This window comes from Meleagris gallopavo, chromosome 2 (genome assembly GCF_905368555.1).
Source record: "Meleagris gallopavo chromosome 2, MGAL_WU_HG_1.1, whole genome shotgun sequence".
Taxonomy (NCBI): domain Eukaryota; kingdom Metazoa; phylum Chordata; class Aves; order Galliformes; family Phasianidae; genus Meleagris; species Meleagris gallopavo.
In genome coordinates this window covers 29828101-29855469 of record NC_139405.1, presented here as the reverse complement: position 1 = coordinate 29855469, position 27369 = coordinate 29828101, and the positions used below count along the sequence as shown (strand labels likewise).

The 27369-nt window shown below is 45.7% G+C and overlaps 1 long non-coding RNA gene across 7 annotated transcripts in view; it reads right to left on the bottom strand.

Moving 5' to 3' along the window:
- Positions 1 to 131: 131 nt before the first annotated feature.
- Positions 132 to 27369, bottom strand: part of LOC104909641 (uncharacterized) — an 89588-nt gene continuing 62350 nt past the window's right edge. For 4 of the 7 annotated variants that reach the window (XR_014882060.1, XR_014882061.1, XR_014882057.1 and 1 more), the window contains 2 exons: positions 23652 to 23737; positions 12550 to 13437 (listed from right to left, as the gene is read on the bottom strand). This is a non-coding gene — a long non-coding RNA (uncharacterized LOC104909641). Of the gene's footprint in view, positions 11246 to 12549; positions 13438 to 23651; positions 23738 to 27369 lie in introns of those variants that run through there. The other 3 variants (XR_014882058.1, XR_792493.4, XR_014882059.1) reach the window with 2 other exon arrangements.

The following is a 27369-nucleotide window of genomic DNA, read 5'->3' as shown; positions in this document are numbered from 1 at the left end:
GGCTTAGTATGAATAATTGTCTTAAAATGGAAGCAATGCTGCCCACTGGTCCCTGGATACCTTACCTCCTTGGCACAAGCTGAAAGGGCACAAGGGACCTCAGCCAGCTCCATTTGGTTTAGCACCCAGGGCTGAGTTCTCAGCAAGGTGTAGGAGCTTGACACAGCACTTCTCCTTTCCCTCTGTCTCTCTTCAACCCAGCCACAATTTTCATCCAAGGCATGACTCAGAACAGGATATGTCACAGTCTAAATTCACAATATCTTTTTCTCCTAAATTTTCAAGCAAAAAAAGCATGGGCTTCACAGGCTGTGAGGGCAAGGTAGGTATTTCCCACCAAAGGGAAGTAAATCAGTGCTCTGCCTCTCAGGGTGCATCTGCCAATCTTATCACTGCATTAGCAGTTACAGTTCAGAGCAAAATCAGAGAAATGGAAAAACTAAGGCTTAGGATAGAAGAACAAGTAGTTTCTTGGACACACATAATAACCGGTGCTCACAGGTCATTTGAAAATAGTAACTTTGTCAGACAAAGTTTCCAATATAGGGGTGGGTTATGGGGAACAAAGAGATTCCTTGAAGAAGGAACTGTATCCAAGGGCGTATGACCAGACAGGTGATGGTGCAGAGGTGTCTTTTGCTCAGCAAAGAGAAGCCCATTCTGAAGGGGTGTGTACCCCCTGCATCCTCAGGCCTAGGCCTTTCACACACCAGCAAGCGTGGAGTTAAGGCTGCAGTCAGTGCAAAATCCAAACATTTGCAAGTGTGGGAATTCCCAAGGAGAGCAACCAAACTGCCTTAACTCTGCCCCTGCAGCAGTGGCTTTATGCAGCCCGAAGCCGTCTGCCTGGCCAGCTGCAACAAAGAGTTTAATCTTATCAGTGGTCATAAAAACTCAAATTCCTCTTAGCAGAATTGCTGATGGGGACGGTAGTGCCAAGCCTGGCTTCACCACGCTCCTGCACAGTCAACAGGGAGGAGAAACGCTGTATCACAAATTCCTGAGCCCCAGCTTCCCACCCCACACGGGGCCAGCAGGCCTCTTGGCGACCCGGCACCTTGTAGGGTAGCATGGGGTCTGAAATGCTTCTCCCCCACCTCAATCAGGGGCAGGATTTTTTATGTTACTGAGATTAAACAGGTCCAGTGCTTCCTGCAGGCTTGTGTGTTTGGCTGCAGGTGGGCCTCACAGCTCCTCACTGGTGGTCTGCAGGGAGTGCAAAGGGAAGGCCAGGCTTTTTGGTCAGAAGCTGAAGTAAATCTGTTCTCCTCTGTGTAAGGTGTTTTGAGCTCAGCAAGGGATGCGTGCATCCACAGGAATGGCTTGGCAACACCACTTGGCATGAAAAAGCAGTGCCTCAAGATCTTGTCTCCCATCTGGGTTGGTTTCTATGTATCTGTGCATGTGCTGGAGAAACCAGTGGGCTCAGGTCTCAGACACGGCTCTGGGCTGTGCCTCAGTGGCTCTTTTTGGTGTTACCGTTCAGCAAAAAGGTGGTAATGAGACTCTCTGTCTCCCTTGGTCTGCCGCTCAGAGCTATGAGGCCTGTCTTGCAGATACTTGGACCAAGGTGCCACCTCCACTGGCACCAAAGCCATTGTGACTGACTCCTCTCCATCCTCTCCATCTCAGCCTTTGCCCCTTCACCAAGCCTCCCACATGCACAGACCTTGCAAAGTAAAGATCAGCATTCCTGGTCTGTACTCAGCTGTCTTCTCACCCTACACGCCACCACCATCATCCTTTCTGCTGTTCCACATTCATTCCATTGACTCCCTTTTTATTAGCCCTCTCTTGAGATATTTATCTACCCTGTGCCATGATCCCATCAGCTATGTGCAGTCAGTCCACACTTTCAGAAAGTACAATCATCTTTGCATTTCCCATGCCCCTCCCGTATGGTGTATCTCAGCCTGTATACTCATGCTTGTTTTCCTCCCTATGCACACACATGGTCTTAACAAATACACTTTTCACCTGGGGCTGTGAGCCAAAGTTTGAGCTCTCCTCTGGCTCAGACTAGTCTCTAAAGGAGATGTTTCATGCAAGAGCAGAGGCTTTCCCCCTGCTCCGGAGCAGTCCACGGGGAAGACACCCAGAATACCTCAGGACAAAGCAGCTACATGTTAATGACCTGGAGCGACTGTGATCCAGACACACTTGAATGCCTTCAAGAGCTGCTGTGTAAGCACTGCTCCCAGCTCTCTGAGGTCTTGCTCCTGATGCTGATAGGAAGTCACCCGGCTTACATAAGGGAGGCTGGTGGAAATATTTGGCATGCACTTCACCTGTTGATAAGGCTGGACTATCTGACAATACACATTGTGCCTCTCCCTCTGTCTGACTTGGAGTGGTCTGCAGTTCTCATCACCATCATGTGTCAACACCTGTGCCTTCTGGCTCATTCCGCTTGCCTCACCCTTCATATATCTTGGATTAGAGCTCGGCACAGGGGTTGGCCAGGACCCCAAAGCCTAAGTCCTACAATGTCTGGCTGCTTTGGGAGCCAAACCATGAAGAATATCACAGAGGTGCACAGCACCTCCTGCAACTGCATTCAGACACATGGCTTCTCTTGTAAAAGTCTATGTCTAACCCTTGTAATGGGCAGAGGGAGATAGAGGGTGTCCTTCCTCCCACTATTGCTGGACTGGAAGTGACAGACAGCCCTCCTAATTAGGGGGCTACAGAGATGACGCTTCAACGAGGGCAAGTTTTATTTATGAGCAAGATTAGAAGGCATTAATTGCTTTCTCTCCTGGTTTCTGCTCAGAAAGGTACAGTAATCACAGGAACATTTTTGACATTGTTGACATAGCTTCCCAGCCCTCCTGCTGAGAAACAGGGACTCTTGCATACTTCAAAAGGGCTTAAAGGCTTGGGTTGTGCCACCACAGTAGTAGTGCCGATCTAGGACTGGGGTGGGGGGAATTTGCATTAGAAGGATTAAATACCAGGGCTATTGTGGAATTTTAAACTGATGTTTTCCGGCTGACCACAGGCCCAGAGCTTGTGTGTGGCATGTTTGAGCCTCAAAAGTGCTCTTGATCCTCTGATCTTTTATTTCATAACATTTCTCCCTTCTCCCTCCACCCTCCCCACAAATGTATTTTGCTTTTCTTTTGGCTGCTGAGCAGACACACTTTAGCAAAAGGAGTGTGTTGGGTTGACAGATTGAGAGCTGTCTGAAGCTCAGGAAAGCTTTCCTTGCTTGTGTTGGAACCACTGCATGTCTCTTGCAGTGCTAGGCCCCAGAATAACAATTAATGTAAGACACACTCTAACTCAACCCAAATATCCTGTGACACTGTGCCACTGTCCTGAACAACTGTCATGGGATATACTTACACCAGTTGTCTTCTGAGATGTTTCTTTTGCTTATGTCTCTCATAAAAGAGATGATATACCTGGCTTCCATAGCACGATGCTAAATCAGATGTTTCTTGCAGCAACATCAATATAATCGGATCTCAGTTGAGGAAGAGCCACTCCCAAAACACCAGTCCCTGATATTCCTCATGTTCTTCATGTACCTCGTTCTGTGGGAGGAGACTGATGTTCAGTGTCACACAACTCAGTCATGTCTCTGCGCCAGTCTTATGTCCAGCTATCATCAGACAGAAACTCGAACTGCACACAGGTTCCTTGCTGTGGTATCAAACAGCTTCTTATTAAGCCCTGCAGCTGACGCTAGGTTAGCTCTCAGAGCAGCCAACCCCCTGCATGGCACATGGTAAGAAAAGCATGGTTCTTGGCAGGGAAAGATGTCTGGGCTTGGGTTTTTTTTTTGTTCTGCACAGACGTGAATAGCCAGGCTTCCAACATTAGCCTTGCCACGTGCAGCATCCCCAAGTCGTACATGACTTGCCTTGGCTTGTCTTTGAGGCAGGCACTAGAAACTGGAAAGGACCACTCTTGGCCCCAAGCCTGCCAGTCTGCCATTTGGTGTCTGCTCAAGATCTGGGGCAGTGCTGGTAGTGCAGGGGCACTGGAGGGGTACTTCTGCTGCTGCCCCATGCTACAGCCACCAGCTGCTGTCTTCCAGAGGGCTGCCCCAAAAACGGGTTCACAGTCTTCTCCCAGATCTCCCTAAAGTCCTACTGCTACCCTAGGGCACAGCCCTGAGGTTTGCAGGGCAGAACCAGACCAGTCTCTTCATGCTGCCTTGTGGCCTTTTATGACCAGAGACCCTGGTCAGTGCCAGCTTGAAATTGCTAAGGACTCAATGTGCAAATATTTCTATTCCTGTTCTTTCTCAAATCATTCTTGATGGTGTTTCTAGTAGTTACTGTAATTCAGTGAAGACTTGGCAACTCATCAAAGCTGGCATTTTCCCTTTGTCTAATGCAGTGAAGTAATAAAAAGCAACCACTGAAGACAGCGAGGCAGCAAGGGAAATTCAACATTTTCCTTGTAACCATGACTCAGATTCACAGCCCTGAAGAGCACTTTCCCCGAAGTAACGCCTGTGCCACCACCAGTTAGCTCTCTGCCACGTCTGTCCACACATACCAGGATGACTCTTTTGTGAGAAGCTGTCGGGGAAGCAGCAGTAGTTGGAGGCTTCAGAAGTGGTGTGCTCTCGTCTGCATCTGACTATTGCCTGTTAATTGTTCGTAGAGCACAAGAGGTGTATTTGATGCTAGACAAACAGGATGTAAGACAAATCTCGTTCTCCAATAAGCTTTTCATGAATACAGATTATGCGGATGCCAACAGGCAAGGCAGGATCAGGCACGATGGAGGGAGCCGACCGTGTCGCGGAGGAGGATGGTGATGGAAAGAAAGACAAAAGGTGTGAGCCATTTAGAGGAATTGGAAGGAGATGATTTGTTGAAGGGAAGAGAAATTGTTTTCCAGCCATGGGAAAGCAAAACAGAAAAAGGCTGCAGAGATATCAGAAGTACCAGAGATTAAAGAGCAGACATAGCAGCTTGAGGCTCAGAATCATCACTGCTCCAGCTCTTGCCACCAGATCTTGCTTGTGCAATCAATCTGTAAAGAGTTGGGAGTACTCCAAGAGATACAATAGATGGGATTGCCATGTGTTGACTTCTTGTAACATGCACTGATATCCTGGATGCATGGAATGAAAGAATAAGCTGGAACTTTGGAGGTACAGGCATGCCAGCATCTACTCTAGGCTGCCCATGCAGAGCTGTATGGTATACCTGAGGCCACTTTGTCTCATAGCAGTGTTGATCAGACCCTGCGTCATCATCCTCACAGGAAACATAGCCCACAATCCAGCCCGCTCAGCTGCTGTGGCTGCAAACTGTAAGCAGAAGAGCAGCTGACAAAAAGGCATCTTTTAAATCAATAGGCAACCCAATGTCTTTTTGATTCACAGTGCCCTCATTCAATATCCTGCTGGAACAAAGGTAAGTTTTCATTTGATGGTGTACCTAGTTGGATGCCTTTTTGAAACCCTGTGCTGACCACATCAGATCTTGCAATTCCTCTCTTCCTTGCCAGGATGCACTTACACATTGGCTGCCTTATAGTAGTTGAGGTGGCACTTTTATTTTAAGCACTTCTTTTCATTGGTTTCTGCAACCTTCTGAAACTAGTTGGTGTTTTTTTCCCCCTGGGCTGAAATTTCTCACGCTCATGCTCAGCCCCAGGTGATGAAAGTTTGACGATAATCTGCTGTTGCTGGTGTCTCAACTCAGCGAAGTGGTGATTTGGGGCTGGAACAACTGGACCACCCTGATAAACTGATTGGAGGAGGCATGGCACAAATTGCGCCTCCTCATTTACTGTGCGCATTCTAATTTGTGGATTCCTGGGTGTCTCTTCATCTCTGCTCAGCTCCCAGCAGTGCCCACAGCCCTGAGCATCCTCCCCGCTACCTGCTGATCTCACAAACATGAGGTCTTGGTATAGGCCTTACCTCTGCGGGTTACTTCATTTAAGAGACATTAGCAAAGTTGTTGATATTAATCAGAAGCACAATCAAAGAAAGCCCACAAGCTTAAGAAGCCAAATCACTGCAGGATCACACTGCTTTTCATTTATATTTTCTTTTGGCACACTGCTTTTCATTTATATTTTTCCTTTGGCAAAAACTTTGGCAAATCCCATAGGACAAACAGGCTTATTTATAGGCCATCACCCAGTGTGGTTTCCAGGGCTAGCTTGATTTCTGCAAAAGATGTCCATCCAGCTGGCTACTGCTGGGTGAGGTGGCCATCCACTCATAGAGCGTGAGCTGCCTCTGTGTAGATTCTTATGGTTCTCCTGCACTCCTTCATTTCTCTTTTGCAGGCTGCCTTCATCCCACCTTTTGCAGACCCCTACATCTGCCAGTGCCAGTAGATCCCATCAGACAACACTTCCCCTCCCTGTAGCTAAGCCTTTGGCAACATGATCCCTGCTGTTGGTACTTCATGTCTGTACCCCAACGGTAGCTCAAGATCAGTCAAGGGTGATATCTGAGCCCACACCCTACCTTACATGGCCCCTGTGTGCCCTGCAGCAGTTCTGGAGAGCTCCATGAAAGGCAAGACTGGGCAGCAGAGGACTTTTTATCTCATTTCAGTCTGTGAAGAGTCCAACTGAGCACATACCTCAACCCAAATGTCTGAAAAGAAAGGGAGGAAGAGATAACGGAGAACACGAACCCCTTTAAAGTCATGGAACAATCTGAAAGCATCTGGGATTAGCCAAATGCTATGGGGACATGGTGGAGAAAAGTATCCAAAACAGGGCTAAGGTTAGGAGTAGCTCAGAGCACATCCATGGTTCCATGGTCGCAATTGGCACTGAAGAACCATGAGGCAGAATGGCTTTCCAAAGGTCATACTGTTACCTTCGAATCAAAAGCAATATTCAGCTTTCAGGTCTGGTGGTGAGAGGGAGAGCTAGGGACAGCTGAGGCCCCATCCTGGCCTGCCATTGGAGGCCAGACGGTTCATCTGGGGAAGGGGGGAATAAAACACCTTCAGTGTCAGCCATAAGGCTGGCTTTCCGTTTATAGCAGCCCTGATGGCGGAGCGAGAAGCATGCAAAGAGAGCCTGGTTAGAGGGACGAGGGGGGTGGAACACTAGCCCGCAAAGTCAATAGTAATTCAATACCCTCCTGACATTTTTGGTTGGCAGAAGGATGGATATTTAAATCATAACCTTCTCTCTCCTTTAACTTCCATCCCAAACTAAATAAATAAATAAGTAAATAAATAAATAAATAACCCCAGCGGCTCCTGTTTTGGCCTGCCAAGAACTCAGAGCATTTGCAGTGCGCTGGCAGGGCTGCACTTCAGTCACCGTCAGCTGAGCCTTTTCCTTGACATTGCAAATGCTCGCTCCCCTTCAGCTTTTGGAGAGGCATGGAGGACCAGGTGCCAGCAGAACTGGCCCTGGATTTGGCTGGGACCTGAGCATGTGTCCCCCAGTTGCTGTGCAACCAGAGGCTCAAGGCATGGCGCAGCAGCGCATACGTGCTGATTTGCCCATGCAACAGCCAGCTTTTGCCAGGCTCGCTGACCTCTGGCACAGCACGCACCAGCCCCAGCTGGGCCTGTGGGGGAAAGCAGGGGGAGAGGGTAATGTTTGGAAAGAAATGGAGGAAGATGGGGAGAAAGGGAAAGAAGCTTTGGTTTCCGTTTGCACCCTCTGTCCATGTGTCCAAATCCACAGGGCAATGAATCCAGCAAAAACACATAACACTCAGTGCATCTGGATAAATGACGTTACAAGTTCTTAGACCTATTTAAATCACTTTCTAGCTGCCTAACTCTGGCTTTTGGAGGCAGTTTTGAGATGAGGCAGTTTGAAAAGCTTGGTTTCATTTGTTAGCAAGTCCTCCAGTTCATACCCAGTGGAGAGAAGGGACTAGCAAAATTTAGGAAGGCTATAACAGAAGATAGTAGAGACATTGGCCTGCTAGCAGATTTCCACCCTTCTTTTGTAAACCCATAAATCTGTAATGATGCTGATTGTTTTTAATCTTCCTGAAAATGCTACTCCTGCTTTTTTTTGCATCTTTTTGCAGTTCCTCCAAGTACATTCTTTTTTTAAAGGAAATCTAGTCTGAACTGAAGAAGGTCTCACTCCATGGCCATGCAGCAAGGAATTCTGGCAGCAGCCAACATAGTGATGAAGGATTTGGGACCCAAGGCCAGCTCAGTGCTTTAAAGGAGGAAGAATACATCAGAGGCATCTAAAACAGCTTGAGATGACCTGCTTCAAGGCAGGAGTTGGAATGCCATCCTTCCCATGGGAACGCAGGAGACACGAGCAGTGGCACCACTCAGACTGTCTAGAGGCCGGATTGCTTCTTTGAGTTTTCTGCCCCCATAAACCAAGTTGAGTGAACGTTGCCCAAACACCCCAGTAGGTTGCTTCTTACAAGTCATCCTCATGATGTTCTCCAGGCATTTCTCCCCAGCATAAACTTACCATTTGGCCTAAGTAAGATTAAATAAGTTTGAAACCCTAAATAAAATTAAATAAGTTTGAAACCCTCAGGCCTCTGATCCTTCTCAGCCCTGGCTACACTGTGTATCAATAGATGCTGGCATTTGAACTCCCTTTTCTTCAGAGTCTCATCGGCAGAGAAGAGAGGTCCTCATGCCTTGTGTGGGTCCATAGTGGCATTCTGAATTTGATATTTTCAAAGTTATTCTCATGTGAACACACTGCTGGAGGAGGAAGCGAGACAAAATCAATTGTACAGATCAATACGTGTACTGATGTGTTTCCTGGTGACAGGCCAGATGGCCAATTGACGGTAAACAAAGTCTGAGCAAAGTCTGGACACAGCAAGAGGTTCCAGATAGGAACCAGAAGTTTAGAGCTCATCAGAGCCATCTCCACGCACGCATTACAGGCACCAAACACTAATAAATGATTAACAGAGCTGTTGTGCATTAGCCTCAAGCTTTTGGATCTCTCCCACTGTTTCTGGATAAATTAAAAAAAAAAAAAAAAAAAAAGATGAGAGAGATTTCTCTTGCTTTTGGAGAAATTAATTAGATCTTCAGCTCTTTACAATACTAAGAGCCCTTTTTCCCAGTCCCCAAATTCTTCAGACTGCAGATCAGTCCATTCATTTGAAGACTGCTCAAAGAGTTCCTTCCCTTCAGAGTCTATCCAAAGTATTAAGCATCCAGCTCTTCCCTGAGGCTCCACAGACACAGTAAGTCCTTTCCTCCTTTTGTATACTAAATGATCTTTTATCTTCAAATTTTTCAGCTCTTCAGAATATATGAAAGGGAGATGAAGCCTGGACATAGAAGCTACTTCTTATAATAAAGAGCTGATATAAGGAAATTACTTGGACTTATTGCCTCCCTCAGACTCCACTCCTGCTTTTCCACTTTCTCTTCACTTTCTGTATATTTCAGCTGCTAATAATCTGAACATTCATCTGCTTCTTCTGCCTCTTGGTCCATTTTCCCTGTGTTCAAATATATTTGTACTGTCTTGGGTGCTGCATGTTCTTTTCCATGGGGCAGTCACACTGTGAGGCCTGTAACAGACTGAAGGGAAAAAAGGTTTACCTCTTGGAGAGCCTCCATCTGCTTTGTCAAGAGCAGCTCTAGCTTTCAATAATGGCCTGAAATTGGTGGGACTCTGATATCCAACTATGTCCAGATATAGCTGTGAGAATCATTCTTTGTGTTTTTTTGGCTCAAAGCTTGCTTCCTGAGGTATTTCTTGTGATAAGACTAACTGATTTATTGAGGAGGTAAGTGATGGGTGCTACCATGTGACAATCAACATCACTTTGTGGACATTTGAAAGCACCTTTCTTCAGAGCTGTTTGCCTCTGTAAGAGAGTGCTCAGGAGTATTTACTGGCAGAAGATCTGGCCTGTGACTAAATAGCTCCAGCTTGGTATGGGAAAATTGGGGAATTATACCATTGTGTCCTGTGAAAAACAGGATGCAGGTGGGCATCCGTGCTCTCTCTCATCTGCTGGCAAGGCCTGAAAGATGGGAATAAAGGAGTTTCTGCTGAGATCCCAGAGCCAGAAGCTGCCACTCCAAGGAGAGCTGACTCAACCACTTTGGATTTGAGCTGTCACTCCAAAGAGAGCTGACTCAACCACTTTTGACTTATAAATAAGTTGGTACCACCATTGAAAAGTCGTTGTTGTCAATGAAACAACAACGTCCGATGGCCCACCACTACTGAAGATCAATGACTGAACTACAAACCACGCTGGATCCATGGTAGTGACTATCTCCCTCTTGCTTCCTACAAAGACTCCTTGCTTCTATTTCCTATCTTTTCTATCGCCCTCCTTCCCTTTCTCATTACCCTAATTCATAATAGTGTCCATCCTCCCCTTCCCCATCTCCCTGATTAAGATTTGTAATAAACTGGTCGGACCAACACTTGAACCATCGTTTCTTAATCTCATATATACATATACATATATGTATACATATATCAGAGAACCTCCTCTCCCTCCTATAAATTGGAGTGAGACAATAGCACAAGTGGACACACACATCTGGAGCTGGAGTTGGCCTTGCCACTCCTTTTTCAGCCTCCTCCTTGAACAAAGACATCCAGATTTAGAGAAGAATACCCAGAAGGAAGAGTTATCACTAGAGAAGACTTCCTCTGATATCTCAGCAGAGCACAGTAGCTCTGCACCAGTGAGTATCATCCTCATTCTCTGACCTTCAGTTCTCCCATTCAATAATCTTATTTATTATACAACAGCAGGATTAGACAGTGCCTGCTGGTTGACATGCTCTGATGGGCATTAATACCTGCTGGCACAGAAGCAGGCACATGCCAGTACTCCTGTGTGCTGATGAGAAGGCCCCATTTCCTTCTCCACTTCAGCTCATGCTGAGGTTTCCTGAGAGCCAGCATTGATCTTGTGTCCAGGTGTGTGCTCGTGTCTCCAGGATTCCTGCTGCTTAGGGCAATGCCAGCCATCAGTGAACTGGATGAGGCCAAACTAGACCCCTACTGAGTCTTTGTGGGGTCAGGATTCATCAGCACTGTCACATAATGGAAACTTCCAGTGGCACACTGCCTTCAGGTACACTGAGGCTATCCTGGCATCCCACAGGGCATGGAGCAAGGAGCTGCCAAACACAGGCTGGATGGTGCAGCTAATTAATAATTCGAGTTTCCACGTGGAGGTTGGTTTTAACGTCCCTCCCTTTGCCTTCTGCCGAGTTCTGTAAGAGCATCTCCATCAAAATAGGCTGGATATGTTCATCTGCAGCCCTCTAGAAACTCCTCCATCACCTTGACTCCTTTCGGGAGCTCTGCCATCCTGCTGAACACAGAAGAAGTGATTGTGATGGTGATGGAGAGCTGGGAGAAGTGGGAGGAAGAAGAGGATGGAGTTCCTCAGCGCTTTTGCATGCAGCCATGCTTTGATGCCCCTACCCAGAGGAACTGGCCTCTAAGACTAACCTCAGAGCAGAACAGAGCAGTGAAAAATATTTGGCTTGCAGAGAAGATAGACGGAAAGAGCTGTCATGGAAATGTTTAACAAGCTAGAGAAAAGAAAAAAAAAAAGATATCCTCAACTCCGAATTCTACAGTCCAACAGCAGGAGGACACCTCAGAACTCTGCATGTGACCTTACTGCCATCAGATTAGCTGGAACTCACTGCCTCAGGGTGCTGTGGGGCACAAGAGCTAAGCAAGATTTTTTTGAGAGGAAGGTAGCACTTATAATGCTCTCCAAATGTTCTGTTGGAATAGGAACTATTTAAAACACGTCAGACTTCCAACAGAAATATGTGCATTCTTGATTCTGATAAACCATTCTCAAGGCTGTCAGGCTGAGAAGGAATTTGCCCTCCAGCTTGGTTAGTCTAGAACCAACCACTGCAGAGTATCTTGCAGAATTTCTCTGGTGGAACCGGTAATAACCACTTTTGGACTTTGAGTGGCCTACAGAGCTATAGAGCCATGAGACTGAATCAGACATCTGCTATGACCAGAATGGGCAGCATCTGGCCACACGATCTGTGAATATTTATGGTTCTGACCTAACTGTGATGTATGGGAATATAAAACGCTTGAAAGAGCAGGATAATAAGTGTAGAAATGTGCATGACAGGCACTGGCACAGAAGGATTCATATCCTCCAGGTGATAGATCTGATGTTGTAAGACAAACTGAATTTAAAACTATCCTCCAACACTGCTAGCAGCATCCCACACTTCTGTAGTGCAATGAGCCAGACAAATGGCAGCTACAGCTCCGTCAGCAGGACCATAAACACGCACATGCTCAGTGGCAATCTCCCACTCCCAGAGGGACTTTGATTCAGTTGCATGCATGCAGCTTTGCAGTTCAGGTCCTGCAAACAATAGTTTGGTCACTCCGAGAGCAGTGAGCATGAAAAGGGTGTGACTGGAGCCGAGCCAGGCCAGTTCTCTCATGTGAGTTCAACCAGCATCTCTGCTGAGTGTCCACAAAAATGGTTTTGGCAAGCTCCCTTTGGATGGTTCCAGTTCAAGAGAAACCACTGGTAGATTTGGAGCTGGCCACGTGCAGATCACAGTTGCATGCAGCCAACAGCACAAGCCCTCTTTTCTGGAAGAGAAACACTTCCAGCACATGTGATCTTGATGCTTTATTTGACATACTGTACCGCTCTTGGGTGTTACCTCTTCTCTCCCCATCCCAACAGTCCCTCATTGCCATACCTCCTCTCTGCCCAAACCTTTCTTCCCTTCCCTACTCTTCCCCCATGCTCCCCCCTCACATCCCACAACAGATTGTTCTCCTCCACTTCAGACTCACATCTCATCCTAGTTTGAGTACTTATTAATGGAAGCACGCTTGACATAGGAAATTATAAACAAAACTCTGCTTAACAAAAGTCTGCTTACCAAAAACTCCACTACCAACCTGTGTGAGAAAAACAGCCTCTCTGTAAATTCAATGGGACAGGCACCGTTTCACCTCTGAGAGAGATCCCCCAGCAAAAATCCTCTGTATGCAGTTCAGGTGCAGCTAACAAACAGGACCTATGAACTAAGCTTGCGAGGGATGAAATGGTAAAACTGATCTTACTGGAATAAGTTCATTCTCCTTTGCAGTTGTTTGGGGACAGAATTCACCTCAGGCTGAATAAATACAGCAGCTCAGTTTCCAAAGCTCCAGTTAGTATTTCATACATGGTGCTCAGTTGTGACTTGGCTCTGCTTCAGACAGAGATGGGTAGGTTTGCTCCAACTGATTTGTACTTTAAGTGAAAATGAGAGCTGGTACAATGGCAGCATTGCAGTGCCCATGTAGTGCACGATGTCAGTCAGGAAATGCGGCTTTGGACCTCAGGCTGAGAGCTGGGCTCTGACACCAGTGTATCAGGTGATCAAGTTCTTCAGGCTTTAGCTTCTTGAAGGAAAAAGGAGACATCACAATGCAACACCAGAGTAACCACGAGAGTTTCTTCCCATCTCTTGCAATCAATGTAAGGTCGCACTTGTAGAGATTACAGATCATCTGTTTGAAATGTAAGAAATAAGCATTCACACATCAGTGAGTATCTGAGACCCTACCAGAGAACAGAAAAAACAAATTCCATGTTGGCAAGAAGAAAGAGCTTTCCACACCTCTTCACCATAGTCAGCTCTTGCATCACTTGTGTAGGCCTTGGTGCAGCATCACAGCTGGGCAACCACCTAGGCCCACCTTTGGGGTTTCAAGGTGGCAGAGATCATATGCTACCAAGAAGGGGACCTGTGCCTCATTCTGTAGGTTTTCTGAGGCCACGTGATTTGTGACCTGCAGTGAGGATTCCTGAGCCTCAACATCAAACAATTCAAGTAGGTGTTAATTGGTGTTTTTTTCATCTAGTTTCAAAGTCCGTTCTCTTGATGGATGGGCTCTGAAAATCTCAAGTTCATTTTGAAAATCCAAATCTAAATACATAATAACCAAATAACCAACCTAAGCAAATAATCAAATACTCAAAGGAGATAAATACCGATGCAACTCTTCATCGGAATATTTCATAGAATCATAGAATCATTAAGATTGGAAAGATCATCTAAGTCCAACCATCAACCCATGCCTGTGACCACTCTAAACTGTGTCCCTCAGTTTTACATCCGCATGGTCCTTGAAACTCGAGGGATGGTGACTCCACCACCTCCCTGGGCAGCCTGTGCCACTGCCTCACCGTTCTTTCAGAGAATAAGCTTTCTCCCAGTGTCCGACTTGAACCTTTCCTGGCACAACTTGAGGCCATTATCTCTCATCCTCTCACCGTTACCTGAGAGAAGAGGCTGAACCCCACCTCGCCACAGCCTGCTTTCAGGGCATTTTAGAGAGCGATAAGGTCTCCCCTGAGCCCCAGATAACAGTGGTAGAAAGAATTGGCACAGGGTCTGGGAAACCCCTTTTCTGTCTGGGACAGGATCTCTTTCACCTGCACAGGACATGGATGCACATGCATATGTAGTGCTGGTAGTCATATCCAACCTGACTTTGGCCCCATGTCCTGCAGAGAGGTGAGTGTGACCCACTGCAAATAGATCTCACAGGCTGTCAGACTCAACTATGAGCTGCCTTGTTGCTGGAGGTCAAGGGAGGTAAAGACTTGACACCAACACTCTGGAAACAGAAAACAAACACACGCACAAAAATCCCTAGCAAGAAAGGACAAGCCAATCTTAACAAGCAATTCCGTTATCCGTAAATAAAAAGAAGGCAATCACAACATGCCTTAAGGCCGGGGGAGCCAAGAGCCATCTCCTGTCTTTAGGTGACTGATGGCCCACGGGCTGTCCAGCACAAACTTGCCTGGTGTCATTTGTCACCTGTGAGGGGTAAGCCGCTCCTGAAGGCTCCTCTGTGCTGGTGTGTGTGTGCGTGCCTGCAACTCACGGAATTTCAGCAAAGACGCATAAGAGGATTGTAGTCCTGGTTCAGCTAAAGACTTAAGATTCTGCATAATGTGTTAAGAGGAGCTTAAAGCAATCCTACTACTCTGCCACAGAAACCCTGAACAGCAGCCTGTCTGTTCTCACCTTTTCCCATCTGCTAGCCAGCTGTGAAAGAGCTGACTTGCCCTGAGGCTGTTTAAAGGAGCAGGTGCACAGGAGGAGGTTGGGATTCTGCCTCTGACTTCTCATGGGAGCAGATTTTTGTGCTCATTACAATAAAATGATACTGTGCAGGTCATCTGATGCAAAATGCTTTCAGTGTGGTGAATCTGAACTTCGCAGAACCTGGAGGCCACTTGGAGGTGTCTCAAAAGAAAGGAGGTTTCACAGCTCTGGAAGGGGAGCAGAGAGCCAAAAAAACAGCAGTTCTACATCTCTTGGCAGGAAATAATATGTAAGTGGAGAAAAAGAGCCCTTGGCCAAAATGATATCATCCAGGAGGATGCATGCTGTTCTGGAATTAGTTATCATAGGTAAAGTCAGGCAAGATAGGTAAGTATTCACTTGAGGTGAGGCCAGCTAGTTGAGAACTTGAGCAAGGATGGTAAAGAGTCTGGGGAAGGGAAGAAAAAGGCAAGACTCTTGAGAATCAGAGCAGAATGTCAGGCAATAGCGACGGCAAAAGCTTGGATGAGGGTGTTTCCTATTACTCATCTGCTGGGAAAGTTTGGTTATTGACAGCTAAGACACACACGTCCTTATTTTTAACTTCTCCATGTGTTTGTCCCATTTCTGCAAAACAAAGCTATTGTAAAATCCTTTTTCCTAGCATTTGCCTATCCTCACCTACACTCTGTGTAGGTTATAATTGCTCAGGGCCACGGAATGCTTTTTCACATGCACACATACAGTGCGCAACTCCTCTGGATCCTCCAGTCACTACTATAAAATAAAGAAAGAAATAATGCAGATCAGATTTTCCAAAAGTTGGCAGTGATCAGAACATGCAGTGCAGATAGAGAAAAATCTAGAGGAATAAAATGTATTAAAACATGGCTGGCTTATGGATACTGAAAAGCAACAAATTCATCTGAATGTGGGTGAGGCAGGGGAAGGAAGTGGGCTGGATTGTGGGATGTCCCTTTTTCTGGAAGACAGAAGAATTCCATGCTCTGTGTGTTGGGGAGTGTCTAAATGGAAAACGGGGGAAGGAAGATGTCAGTAAGAGCAGAATGGTGTTACAGAGTGACTTCTGATGTTCATAACTGGGCAACAGTAGGGTGGTGTGTGTTGTAAGATCTGTCCTAGATGAATGTAGCAGAGAATAGGGCATATAGACAAACTTTATGTGCTCGTGAGACTATATTCTGGAAAGCGGTGACTCTGGGAAGCTCTGATGGATTATGCAGATAATTCACCGGAAGTTGGCTTCAGACAGAGCAAGAAAACCTAAGTTGTTCCTGCTGGCAGCTAACTTAGAAGATATGGATTAGCGGTAAGGACATGATTTTCCCACAGGCATGACACTAACAAAACATACACTGTAGGACCACACTGAAGAGAGAAACAAAATGACTGGGAAAGGTTCAGAAATGAGCTACAGACACGACATACAATCTTTAAGATACTCTCTAACATGAAAAACTCTTCAGGATACCATATAGTTTGTCAGAAGAAAGTAAAGGATACTCACCTCTTAATGATCCACCAAGGAGAAATGCATCCAAGAGAAGAAAGAACTAAAAAGGTCAGGTTCAGAAGATCAGATCTATCACATTCAAACTGGATATAAGACACACATTTTGGGGGGAGTTTGCTGGGGCGAGGGGAGAGGCAGACTGTAAGTTTTTCTTATGTTTTATCTTGCCGTTTAAGATTTGATGAAAGAAATAACTGAAAACATTTCCTGAGGAAAGTGGTAAATTTGTTATCATTTGGACTCTTTATGTCCAGTCTGTGATGGTTGCTAAAATACGTGGTCTAGTTTACCAACATGTATTGGATTTGATGAGTAGTAGGGAATAACAAAGTGCCTGGATTGCCAACTGGCTAGGCAGAATCCTTCATGTTGGGTTTGCAAATGATGTGATGAGATCAGCCGCTGCGATCCTTGTGGCTGTAACAGTCAGCTCCCATAATGAATTTTCCATCTGTGACTCTGAAAATTGCTTTCATAAACAGCCAGTGAGGTGGGCTGACCTACTGTGGATGTGTCCAGAAAGTCTCCTTCTTCAGTTCCGGCTCAAAGCTAAAACCTTTGTTGGCAGTGCCTAGTGATAGATGATATAAATGTATTTATATATGTTATAAATAATAACTATCATCACATTCAGGGTGTGGCAACAGATGACTTCAGGTCTGATTAGGAAACTTCAGGAAGACAGGGAGTTCTTATGGTTAAGCAACAGTACAGCACCTGGCTTCAATTCTGAGCTTTGCCACTAAACCTGTGCAGTCTCGTGCACATCCCTCTCCATGACCTGACTTCCCTAGCAATGAGAAGAATTGCAGTCCCTGTCTCCCAGCCCTTGCTTTACAGATTCCAAAGGCTGGGGGCTCTCTCTCTTCAAGTTCAGGTGTCGTATTCTTTTATGTGTCCTTATGTGATGCCCAAAAAAGAAAATTGGCACTTTTTAATGTATTTTTTTCTAAAAATTATCTGATTATAATAATCCTCACATCTGCTGAGTATTATGACAATTAAGGAACAAAAACACATAGCCTCAGGTGAGATTTCAGTGGAACAAGGAAGATTGTTATTGATGATTGCTAAACTGTTTATATTTCCGTCTGTCATAAATCACAAAACTGGAGCAGCTCTTCTATGCTAAAGTTCATACACTTCTTTCAAAAAGGCAAAAGAGAGAAAATTCCTCCAGTCTATTCTGCGGTCCTTTGCTTCATATCTTCTTAAGTGAAACCAGCACTCAGATAGTTGTCCACTAAATAAAACTTATTTCTCATCTTATTTCCTACTTGTGTCATTTCAATGTATGTGTGTCCCTCCTGCTCCAGAGTGACTTTGATTTAATTTTGTACTGTGTTCAAGCAGAAGCTTGCTACAGGGTTATTAACATCATTGCGAGCTTTTCCATTCAATTCCATGAGCTCTCGAGGTTCATTCAAATTTTGAGTTTGCCTTTAGCACCTTTAGTGCTGTGAGCTGATTTATTTTTTCTGGCAGGTATGGGAGACCAGATCATTCCATAATGCATTTGTCTGGGTGCTATGCACTTAAAAAAGTTTGTGCAGAAACCAGTTGGGGCAAAAACTTGAAAAGGGATGAGACTGGGGAAGGACAGAAACACTGGTATGCGAAGACCCCTTTGTCTAATGCCAAAACATTAAAAAACAGTCCCCAGAAACATTCACAGGAGCAAGAAACACCAGATGTCTCACATACTGGGAAAAGAATGGCACAAACTATTTCTGGAGAAAAGATTGAGGTTCACTGAAGAGATTGAGAAAAATCTAGAGGAATAAAGAGATTTTGTGTAGTGAGACACCATTTACTAATTCCTTCCCACACCTGAAAGGGGCTGGAAATATTCTTCCTTAAATCTTTTGAAAGCTGCCAAATATCTACAAAATGCTTAAAGGACTTTTAGAAGAACCTAGCGCTTGCCACTTCCCAAGTCCTGCATGATGACAGGGAGAGCATTTCATGCTCTTTGCCCCTACAGCACAGGTGGGCTGTAAGTACTGTGGCTTCCGCCTTTGAATGCTGACAGATAAAGAGAAGGAAGTGGTGGAGTCACTGTCCCTTTAGGTGTTCAGGAAAAGAAGTGGCACCGGGGGATATGGTTTAGTGGGCAATGTTGGTGATAGGTGGACAGTTGGACTAGGTGATCTTAGAGGTCTTTTCCAACCTTAACGATTCTGTCATTCTAGAGAGCAGATGTGAAGTTTCAGAGTGGGAAGGAGAGTCCCGGTCAAGCTGAGCTCATATTTGGATCCAAGTTAGAAAATTCAGCACAAGCCCAAGGTATTCAATCCATAAGAGAAAAATTAATGTGAATAGTCTGTCAGTGCATGGACAAGGATGACATCTACTCATAACCTTTAGTTCAGCTTTACAAACCAGGGGAGAGCTCTTTCAAACAGATGATTAGTAAAGTAATTGTGGTTCCCAGCACCTCTAGGGAAAGCTTCCTTATGGCTTCTCACTCCACTTTAAACATCTCAGTGAACTCAGCACTTCTCAAACATCCAGTCTAGTTATAGAGGGTGGAGTGAAAAAGGTCTTCACTTGTCTCTGCACTGAAGCTCTTTGTTGGGAGCTGAGACTAGTTGCAAATGCATGCAAGATGGGTTGCTGGGAGCTTGTCTCCAACGGCTTCTGCTAACAGGATCTAGAAAGCCAGGCTCTGTGGCGCGCAAGCTTTACTTTGCTTTTTTAACAGTATTCTGACACAGACAGCTGATTTTGATTCAGCAGTGATCGTTTCCAGAAACAGAGGGAGCTCTCATCCATCTCCAGATGGGTGCTGAATAGAAAAATGAAAATAACTCAATAAAAACCCCTGGAAAGAGAGACGGTGACAGCAAAAAATAAAAAATAAAAAATAAATCTAAAAAAAAAGGGCAAGTAACTTTGTTATTCATCAGGCTATTACCTTTGGAAAGGAAACCATATAATCGAATATTCCTCTGGACCATGCATCTTCATTCTTCTAACTTGATATCAACAGCTGCCAGGTGGTGCCTGCGCAGGCCATCCAAATCAAATTATGCTATCATAGTTCTCCAATCATCGCCAAGAGCAGAATCATGGATATGAGGAGGAAATCTAGTTATTCAGGTACATGTTACCCTATTAAAAGTTTGAGGAAAGTACATTGAATCGTTATAATGGGATTAGAGTTTCAGTTGTGTTCTCAGGGTTGCCATGACTCTGTGATTTTGGTGCTTTGCAGTCAGGCTTGGGGACCAGAGCTCCACTCTGGCCAATTGTAGATAATCCAGATTATCATCACAGAGGAGGGGGCATCAAGAGTGTGAAGCTCATGGGAACCCATCTTATCTAGGTAGGAATGCCTGTGGAGCACACACAAGAGCTGTGGAAATATCTCAATGTCTACTCACACTAGGCAAGGCAGCAAGCAGCAGAGCTAGAAGAAACAGCTTTCTTAAAGCAGATTCTCTCAGTACACAACTTTCTGTACCACTTTCACAGACAAAAGAATGTGGCTTCAGAGCCACCAACACTACCAAAATTATAAAATTATGAAAGTACCACAAAAGTGAGTTCCTCTGTTTGGCATCTACTCTTACAGTCCAGCAACGCACCTGCTTATCCAGAAAATGCTATTAGTGATAGCATAGGCAAAAGAGCCAGAATCTTCCAAAGATCTTCTTCCCTGTGGTCTCTTGGGATGCAAAGAGCTTTCTAGTGAAGGCAACATTTCTTTTCAAAGTGTTTCTGCACCTAGAATAACACTGACATTTGGAAGTGCTTACTAACCTCCTATTCATAATATTCACAAAACTGACAAGAGAGTTGCTGCCTCTTAGAGAAAAGCCATTGCTGACATCTGTTCACACACTGTCCCAGGAGGGATCATGGCATGAGGTTCCACCCTTCCCTATCATTGCCACGCTTCTAAACTAGGGTGGCTCCGCCAAATGACCTATGTGCCTTCTGCCCATTCCCAGCTTTTGATATACATTCTATATATATTCTATGATATTCTATAATATAGAATCATAGAATCATTGGATTTGGAAGGGATCATTAAAGGTTATCCTGTCCAACTCCTCCACAATGAACAGGGACATCTACAGCTATATCTTCTTGAACAGGTAGCATTTAAAAAAAAAAAAAAAAAAAGTTGAAACACATTCCAGAACCCCCATATTTCCAAATGTGACTGTGGGGTAAACAAATTATGACAGTAGAGCTTTGTCCCCCAGGACACCTTCCTATCCATTCATCATATAACTAAACATGTGCAATGCTTTCTCTTAGCCTACCCTTGCATCTGCACCTGAAAGAAGCCAAACATGTAACGTGCATCTGTAAAATGTTCTTGTACCTGGGATTAACTCCTGAAAAAGTTACACATTTTAAGCCTTCATCTGTCATAATGTCTTTTGCACGTATTCCCTCCCTGCATTGTTATACATACCTGACATGTGCTCAGGGATAAATCTCTTGACAAAGAGATTTTACTTTTTTTTCCCTCATTTCATAATATATTTTGTAATCATTTTAATCTTCACTTTTGCTTAGGAAATGTAGATTTTAGATCTTGGTGTGCTGAGAATACCAAAGCTTTTGGCATGTGGGAGGGAAGAGGCTGACCCAGAGCTACTGCAATAACAACCTCTAGCCCTTCAAAATAACTGCTCGTTTTCCACATGGAAATAACCTGAGCCAAGAAGGTGTCTGAGCCTAGGAGGTTTCTCCCATTCGAACACATACATGGGTTAAATGTGCACTACCCTTAGGACAGGATTCCCCAGGGACCCCATGACTCAGGCATCTAGAAATGGGACCAGCTCTTGGGGTCTTGGCTTTGGTTCAGGAACTGTACACCCTTTTCCAAGGCATTTGCTACTGTGAGATGCCTGCTGGAGGGAGGTGGTGGGGTCTTGTGGAGGGAACCAGTGGGAGAACTCCCTGCCCTGTGCTGGGTTTGCAGCAGCACACAGCCTCGTACTGAAGGCAGCCACAGCAAGCTGCATTGTATGAAATCCTGGCCCCGCTCACAGCCTGCCATGTGTCCAAGAAAATCCTCTTTTTTTTTTTTTTTTTTTTTCATTCTCATCCTCTCTCTCTACAAAGAAATCCTTCCCCAGAATTTCTCAGAATCAGAGGGCTTTGGCCATTTAGCTGAGATTTCTGGCTGCAGCACAATTATAATTGGTCTCTCATGGACAGGCTCAGCATGGAGGCCAAAAAACTGCAAGGGTTATTAATGGCTGAGTTCCCTTCTACTTCCTAAAGGCCAGACAGGCAGGGAAGTTAGAAGGGAAGACTTTGGGGCTGAGCCACCACTCTCCTACTGTGCATGCTGTCCTGGTGCTTTGGTGCCTTCTTTCAGATGCAGACACCAAACGGCACAGTGAGCCATAGGCGGCAGATCTGAAGCCCAGCAGCCCTTCTGGTGCTCATCTGGGGGGCCCATCTTTGTGTTCCCACAGCAGCTGAGGAGCGCATCGGGGTGAAGCAGGGCACACAGCCTTCCAGAAGCACCTGGTTTGCCACAGGCATGGTCGGAAGGATAAAGAGACCCAGCTGGAGCGGCAGATTGAGACATGCTGAGAGACACAGATCCCCCCTGCCCCCTCAAATAAAAAGAGCATCTCGGGAGAGATTTGAATTAAGTGAGAAACATACTATTACAGTTATTACATCCCCATTCAACAACAATTGCGTGGCATGGTGCCAGCTGGCACCAGAAAGGCATTGCTGCTTCTCCTTCATTGCCTGATACACACCGTGACAAGAATACAGCCCTTGTTCAGCTGAGAACCTAAGAATGGGAAAGGAGAAGCCAAAAACACCTCCTTGAACAATCACCATCGAGTAAACAGAACTGCGCTTGGGAAAAACATATTTCGAACATTTCTTTCCTGAGGTTTTTAGGGAGGGGAGATTTGTACATGGGCTGGGAACATGAGCGTGTTCTCACTTGGGCATATTTCTGTGGTGTCAAATGGGTTAGTGGCAGCTAAGAGGAGAGTCCGTGATGCCCTCACTTTGCAGTACAGGATAAAAGCCCGTGAAGTTGAGAATTTAGGGAAGCACGCCAACATAGCAGCCTGGGTAAATTTGGACTGGCACTCCATGCCGATCACGGCTGCATTCAGTCTTTGATAAGGGGTTGTCTCACAAGAGCTTCCAGCAATCTAGTGTAATTCCAGCAAGACGCTTTCTTATCAAAGGTCATGTTAGAAATTTGGAGACGAGGGAAGCAGAACCAGTAAACGTAGCTGTCACAGAAAGTCGCTTATTCATGTTAATGTTCCTTAAATTGTACCTCCCACTGGCAGAACAACTGTATGAAAGCACTGGGAAAATCTGCTGTTTGTTCATCAGCAAATCACATGTTGGCATGCTGCTGTGGGTAACTAATTTTGCACTGAGACTTGTATATGGAGCCAGCACTAGCGGTTTGGGAGAAGTGAGTTACAGAAGAACTGGGGCCATATCCAACTTGTCTGAACATGGGCCACTTGTATCTACAAGACAACTGAAAGGAATCATCACCACAGTACAGTTACTAGGTTTTTCCAAAAATACATCCTTTCTCTGTCAGTGTATTAGGCCAAGGTGTTCTCTTGTGATAGCTGAAACGCTGGTTTCATCCGAGCAGCATTTGCACGACCTAGATGAGTGAGCCAGGACAAGACTTGGCCTGTGCACTCACTGCCTGGTTTGATGAACGAGGGAATCAACAAGTTTCTGTCCTATCCTGCCTTTCCAGTGCTGACCAAGAGACTCTGTAATGGATGTCTTACAGGGGCTCTCTAGGAGTCATAGTTTTCAACTCCTGCCTAGAAAGAATTGCCCAAATATGTTTCCTGTGACATAAATGGCCCCACTTGATCCTGTTTCTACCAGTTTCTTTGCGTAATCTTTGGCAGTCTCTTAACCTGTTGCATCTGAGATAGACAGCTTCAGCTTTGCAGTCTGGAACAGGCTGGGCCTCATCTGAGGCTCCACAAGTCTCCAAGGACAAAGCTCACCAGGCACTGTCTCCTGAGCAGGCTCAGCACTGGTCTTCCCTGACATGACTGTGGACCAACTGGTGTGCTGGAAGTGCTATGGTCCCTGAGATACACGTGCAATTAAAAAGGAAGAGACTGAGGATGAGTCCATACCTTTTTTTCTAGGCTGCAAACAATTTCCAGAGGGTTTGTACAGCCCCATGTAGATCTCCACCTCTTTGTCACGGAGTATCCAAACACTTTACAAAACATGAAGTCAAAGGAAGAAAAAGAGATCATTGGAGAAAATCCCAAAGGATGTGTCAGCAACACCCTGCCCATGACCTGTTCTGCCTCATCTCCACCCTGGGCCACGCATCTATTTAAAAGAGGGCTGCAGGAGGGCTATCTTTCTTAGGCCTAAGATCACAGCGTGGCTGCTATCCATAAAGCAGGAAAGTGAGAGGGAAAGGGGAGGAGAGGGTGGCAGCTAATATTCTCCATCAGCTTATTCTTCCATGCTTTAGGAAAACTTCCACTGATCATTCAAGGTGATGAGAGGCAGTGTGATCTGCTATCACCTGCCCTGTGTCCTGTGTAAAGATTTAGACTGGGCTGTCAAAGGCCAAAGCCAGCTGGAGAGAGAGATGGAGCTCTCTACCTTGATCTGTTTTGGCTTTACTTCTTCCTCTAGTCCCTACCTGTATTTTCCTTATGTGATTTTAAACAATAAAAAATGAAATTTCATTGGTTTGGGTGCCCATTACATTTGGGATCTGACTGCATTGATATTACTCTTCATTTCTTCCTCTGAGAAGAGATGGCTGTGGACACAGATGGGGGGCATCATTTGCTCAGGCATGATGTTCACTCCAGGTCTAGTGGAGCTAACCGTGTGACTTTTAGCAGGGAGCATATCACAGCTAGGTCTCAAATGAAAGCTGATCCAGTAGCTGGGGAAGGTTGTCCAGCATGGCACATGCTGAAGGCCTCTCTCCAAACAGCATGATACTTTGCAATGTGTTCCAGCCAAGTGGATTATGCAGGCTGAGAGAGATGGGCCAAAACAAAAGGCCAGCCTTCAAATCTGCCATTAGGGCACTCTCAATTTGGAGCAGGAATGGCTGGTATGAACAGCTGGCTGTCGTGGGCACTGTCCCAGCTCCCCTGTCCCCAGACATCTGTGCCCATGGGAAAGAAGCAGAGGCTCTCTGAACCATCAGTGCTTTCAGAGATTTGGAGGGCAAGGGAAGCAAAAGGGTCAAAAGATGCATGTGTAGGACCTTGGTTATTCCGTCTCAAATTTATCATTTCTGATGAGCCCACACCAAATCATTCCTTTCATTTCTGGCTATGCCTATTCCTCCTTACCTGCTCTGCTAAGTTTCTGGTTCCTCAACAAAGTATACATTATCCTTGGGGCCATAATGCCCTCAGCAAAGGCACAGCACAGCAGCCCATGTCCCCAGACAGTGCTCTATTCCTTGGGGATAAAGTTCCAAGAGGGCCTGCTTGATGCCCAGCCCCTGGAGGTGTTCAAGGCCAGGTTGGATGGGGCCCTGGGCAGCCTGGTCTAGTATTAAATGTGGAAGTTGGTGGCCCTGCTTGTGATGGGGGGACTGGAGATTCATGATCCTTAAGGTCTCTTCCCACCTAGGCCATTCTGTGATTCTGTGATTCTGCTTGCTATCTTCATCTCAGAAAGCCTTTAGACCCAAGGACCTCATCTCCTCTCACACTACTGGATTCCAATAGATAATAATGAATGGCTATAACTAGCAGCAGTGGTTTGTCACAAGCTCTTGTCTGCTAATGTGAGACCAGAAAATATTTGATCCCTATTGATGTTTTCTTTCTCCCCAACTGCAGTTTGTCATATTGGGCCTCAATCTACATCCGTCTCAAACCTGAGCTAAAGAATGTGTCATTGCTAATGTATAACCAGGGAGTGTGAAACTGCGTGAGAGCAGCACGCAGCACCCATGTGAGAACAAGTGGAGAGCATGGGAGGTAGCCTTAGTGTGCCACTGCAGAGCATTGCTGTATTTCATTTTCACAGGAACATATCAGGAGACCTCAATCTGGAGCTAACTCCACACACAGCCACCTGGCTATCACAGAGCTAAGCACTCCACAAGACTCTTCCCTTCTAGTTGCTGGTTTCAAATCCGCACTGCTAAAAGTACCTAAGATTTGATTAATGCTAAATCTGACACTAACCCTATACTATTCTGTATGGAGTCTGTCTGGAAGGAAATTTAACAGGGAGTTCCCTACATCCATAAGCAGTGAGAACCTGGCATCAGAACTCGCTTCTTGATGGGCAAAGGCTGGATTTACTAAGCCTGCCGTCAGCCTCATCTTGCTTTCACTGTGTGATAAGCTGAGAGACGCTATGGCAAGTGGAAAGCATCTTCCAGGATGACTGTAATGAGCATGTACACCAAAGGCACTTCTTGCATTTAATGATTGCAAAGGCATAGATATATATGGTCATTTAGGGGGAAATGCTACTGCAGTCCCACAGATAGCACACATGTCAACCTGCTGCACTCCCCGATGCCAGCTAGTGTCACCAAGGCTTGACAAATGACACTCGCTCACAGTGGGCGAAGGCAGTTCAACTAAAATCCCCTTGGATCAGCTGAGGCACTCCAGTTTGTTGGCACTTGGCTCTGTCACACAAGATTCATGGTGCCTCCTCCCACTCACTGCAGCAACACTTCCTAATGACCACTGATGAACACAGCGAGGGTATTAGAGGAAATGAGAGTGGGTTTTTTGGCTCAAAAGGTACTAGCAGGCATCTCTGGAGGCACACAGACAGGACAGGAGCTCTCTCTGCATCCCATCTGCTGCTAGTAAAGGAATGTCCTGCTTACAGTACAGCCCTTACACTTGCTGTGCTGCAGCTTCTGAAGCTGTGCAGCAGGTCAAACAGATATGAGATGTACCCTGCCATGTCCCAGACTGTGGTGTCTGCCTGGGAGACAGGACTGTGTGTAAGAACTCATGCACACTATAAAACCAGCAATGGTATTGTGGAAGGACAGTACTGGGAATCACAAGGCCTGGCTTCTGTCCCCAGCCCTGCTACAGCCTTCAAGCTGAGGCTGGGCAAAGCACATCCCTCTCCTGTGCCTCTGCCTGGGAAATCGATGCTCCTTTGACTTCGGAAGAGAAGAATCAGGGCAAAACCTTGTGCTCCAGGGACAGAGGGCCCCTGCGGGCTGAGGCAGATAGCAGATGAGAACACCATACTTGCCTGGCACATCAATGTGTAGTGTCAAAAGATGACATCATGGGATATGAACGAGCATTTACCCTCCGAAAGGGAAAATAGCAGAAGCATGCGTAACCATTTGCCTTTCGTGCCAACATATTTTCCTTATGTAAAGAGAGGCCTTGGCGGCCCTAAGGAGGCTGAGAGATGCCAGTGCTCCTCTGGGAAGGAGGAACTATCAGGCAAGGATGCCAGCATACCCGCCTGGGTAAATTTGTGCATGCACTTCAGGTTACAATAGGCCTTAGTATCTGATAACAGAGACCTGCTGGAGTCTGGCATGAGGACAGAATGAATCAAAGGTCATGCCATGAATTCCAGTTATGCAGATAGGCATTTACAGCCAGAGGAAGGAGCTCACGAACAGCAATTGGAGACTGATGGGGTGGGCTGGAAAACAAAACTCAATTTGGGGATGATAAGTGTGGGTTGTTTTGGAGCCCAGCTAGACAACTGTGTGCATATATTTGCCATGGAATACAGGAAGATGTTTTTCCCAGTGAGTTTCCCGTGACCTGTGCCATTACTAGTTAAACAAAGTAAATACATTGCAGTAAATACACTAAATAGGTGCCATATGTCATTCCACTGGTCTCTCCTCGGTGGAGA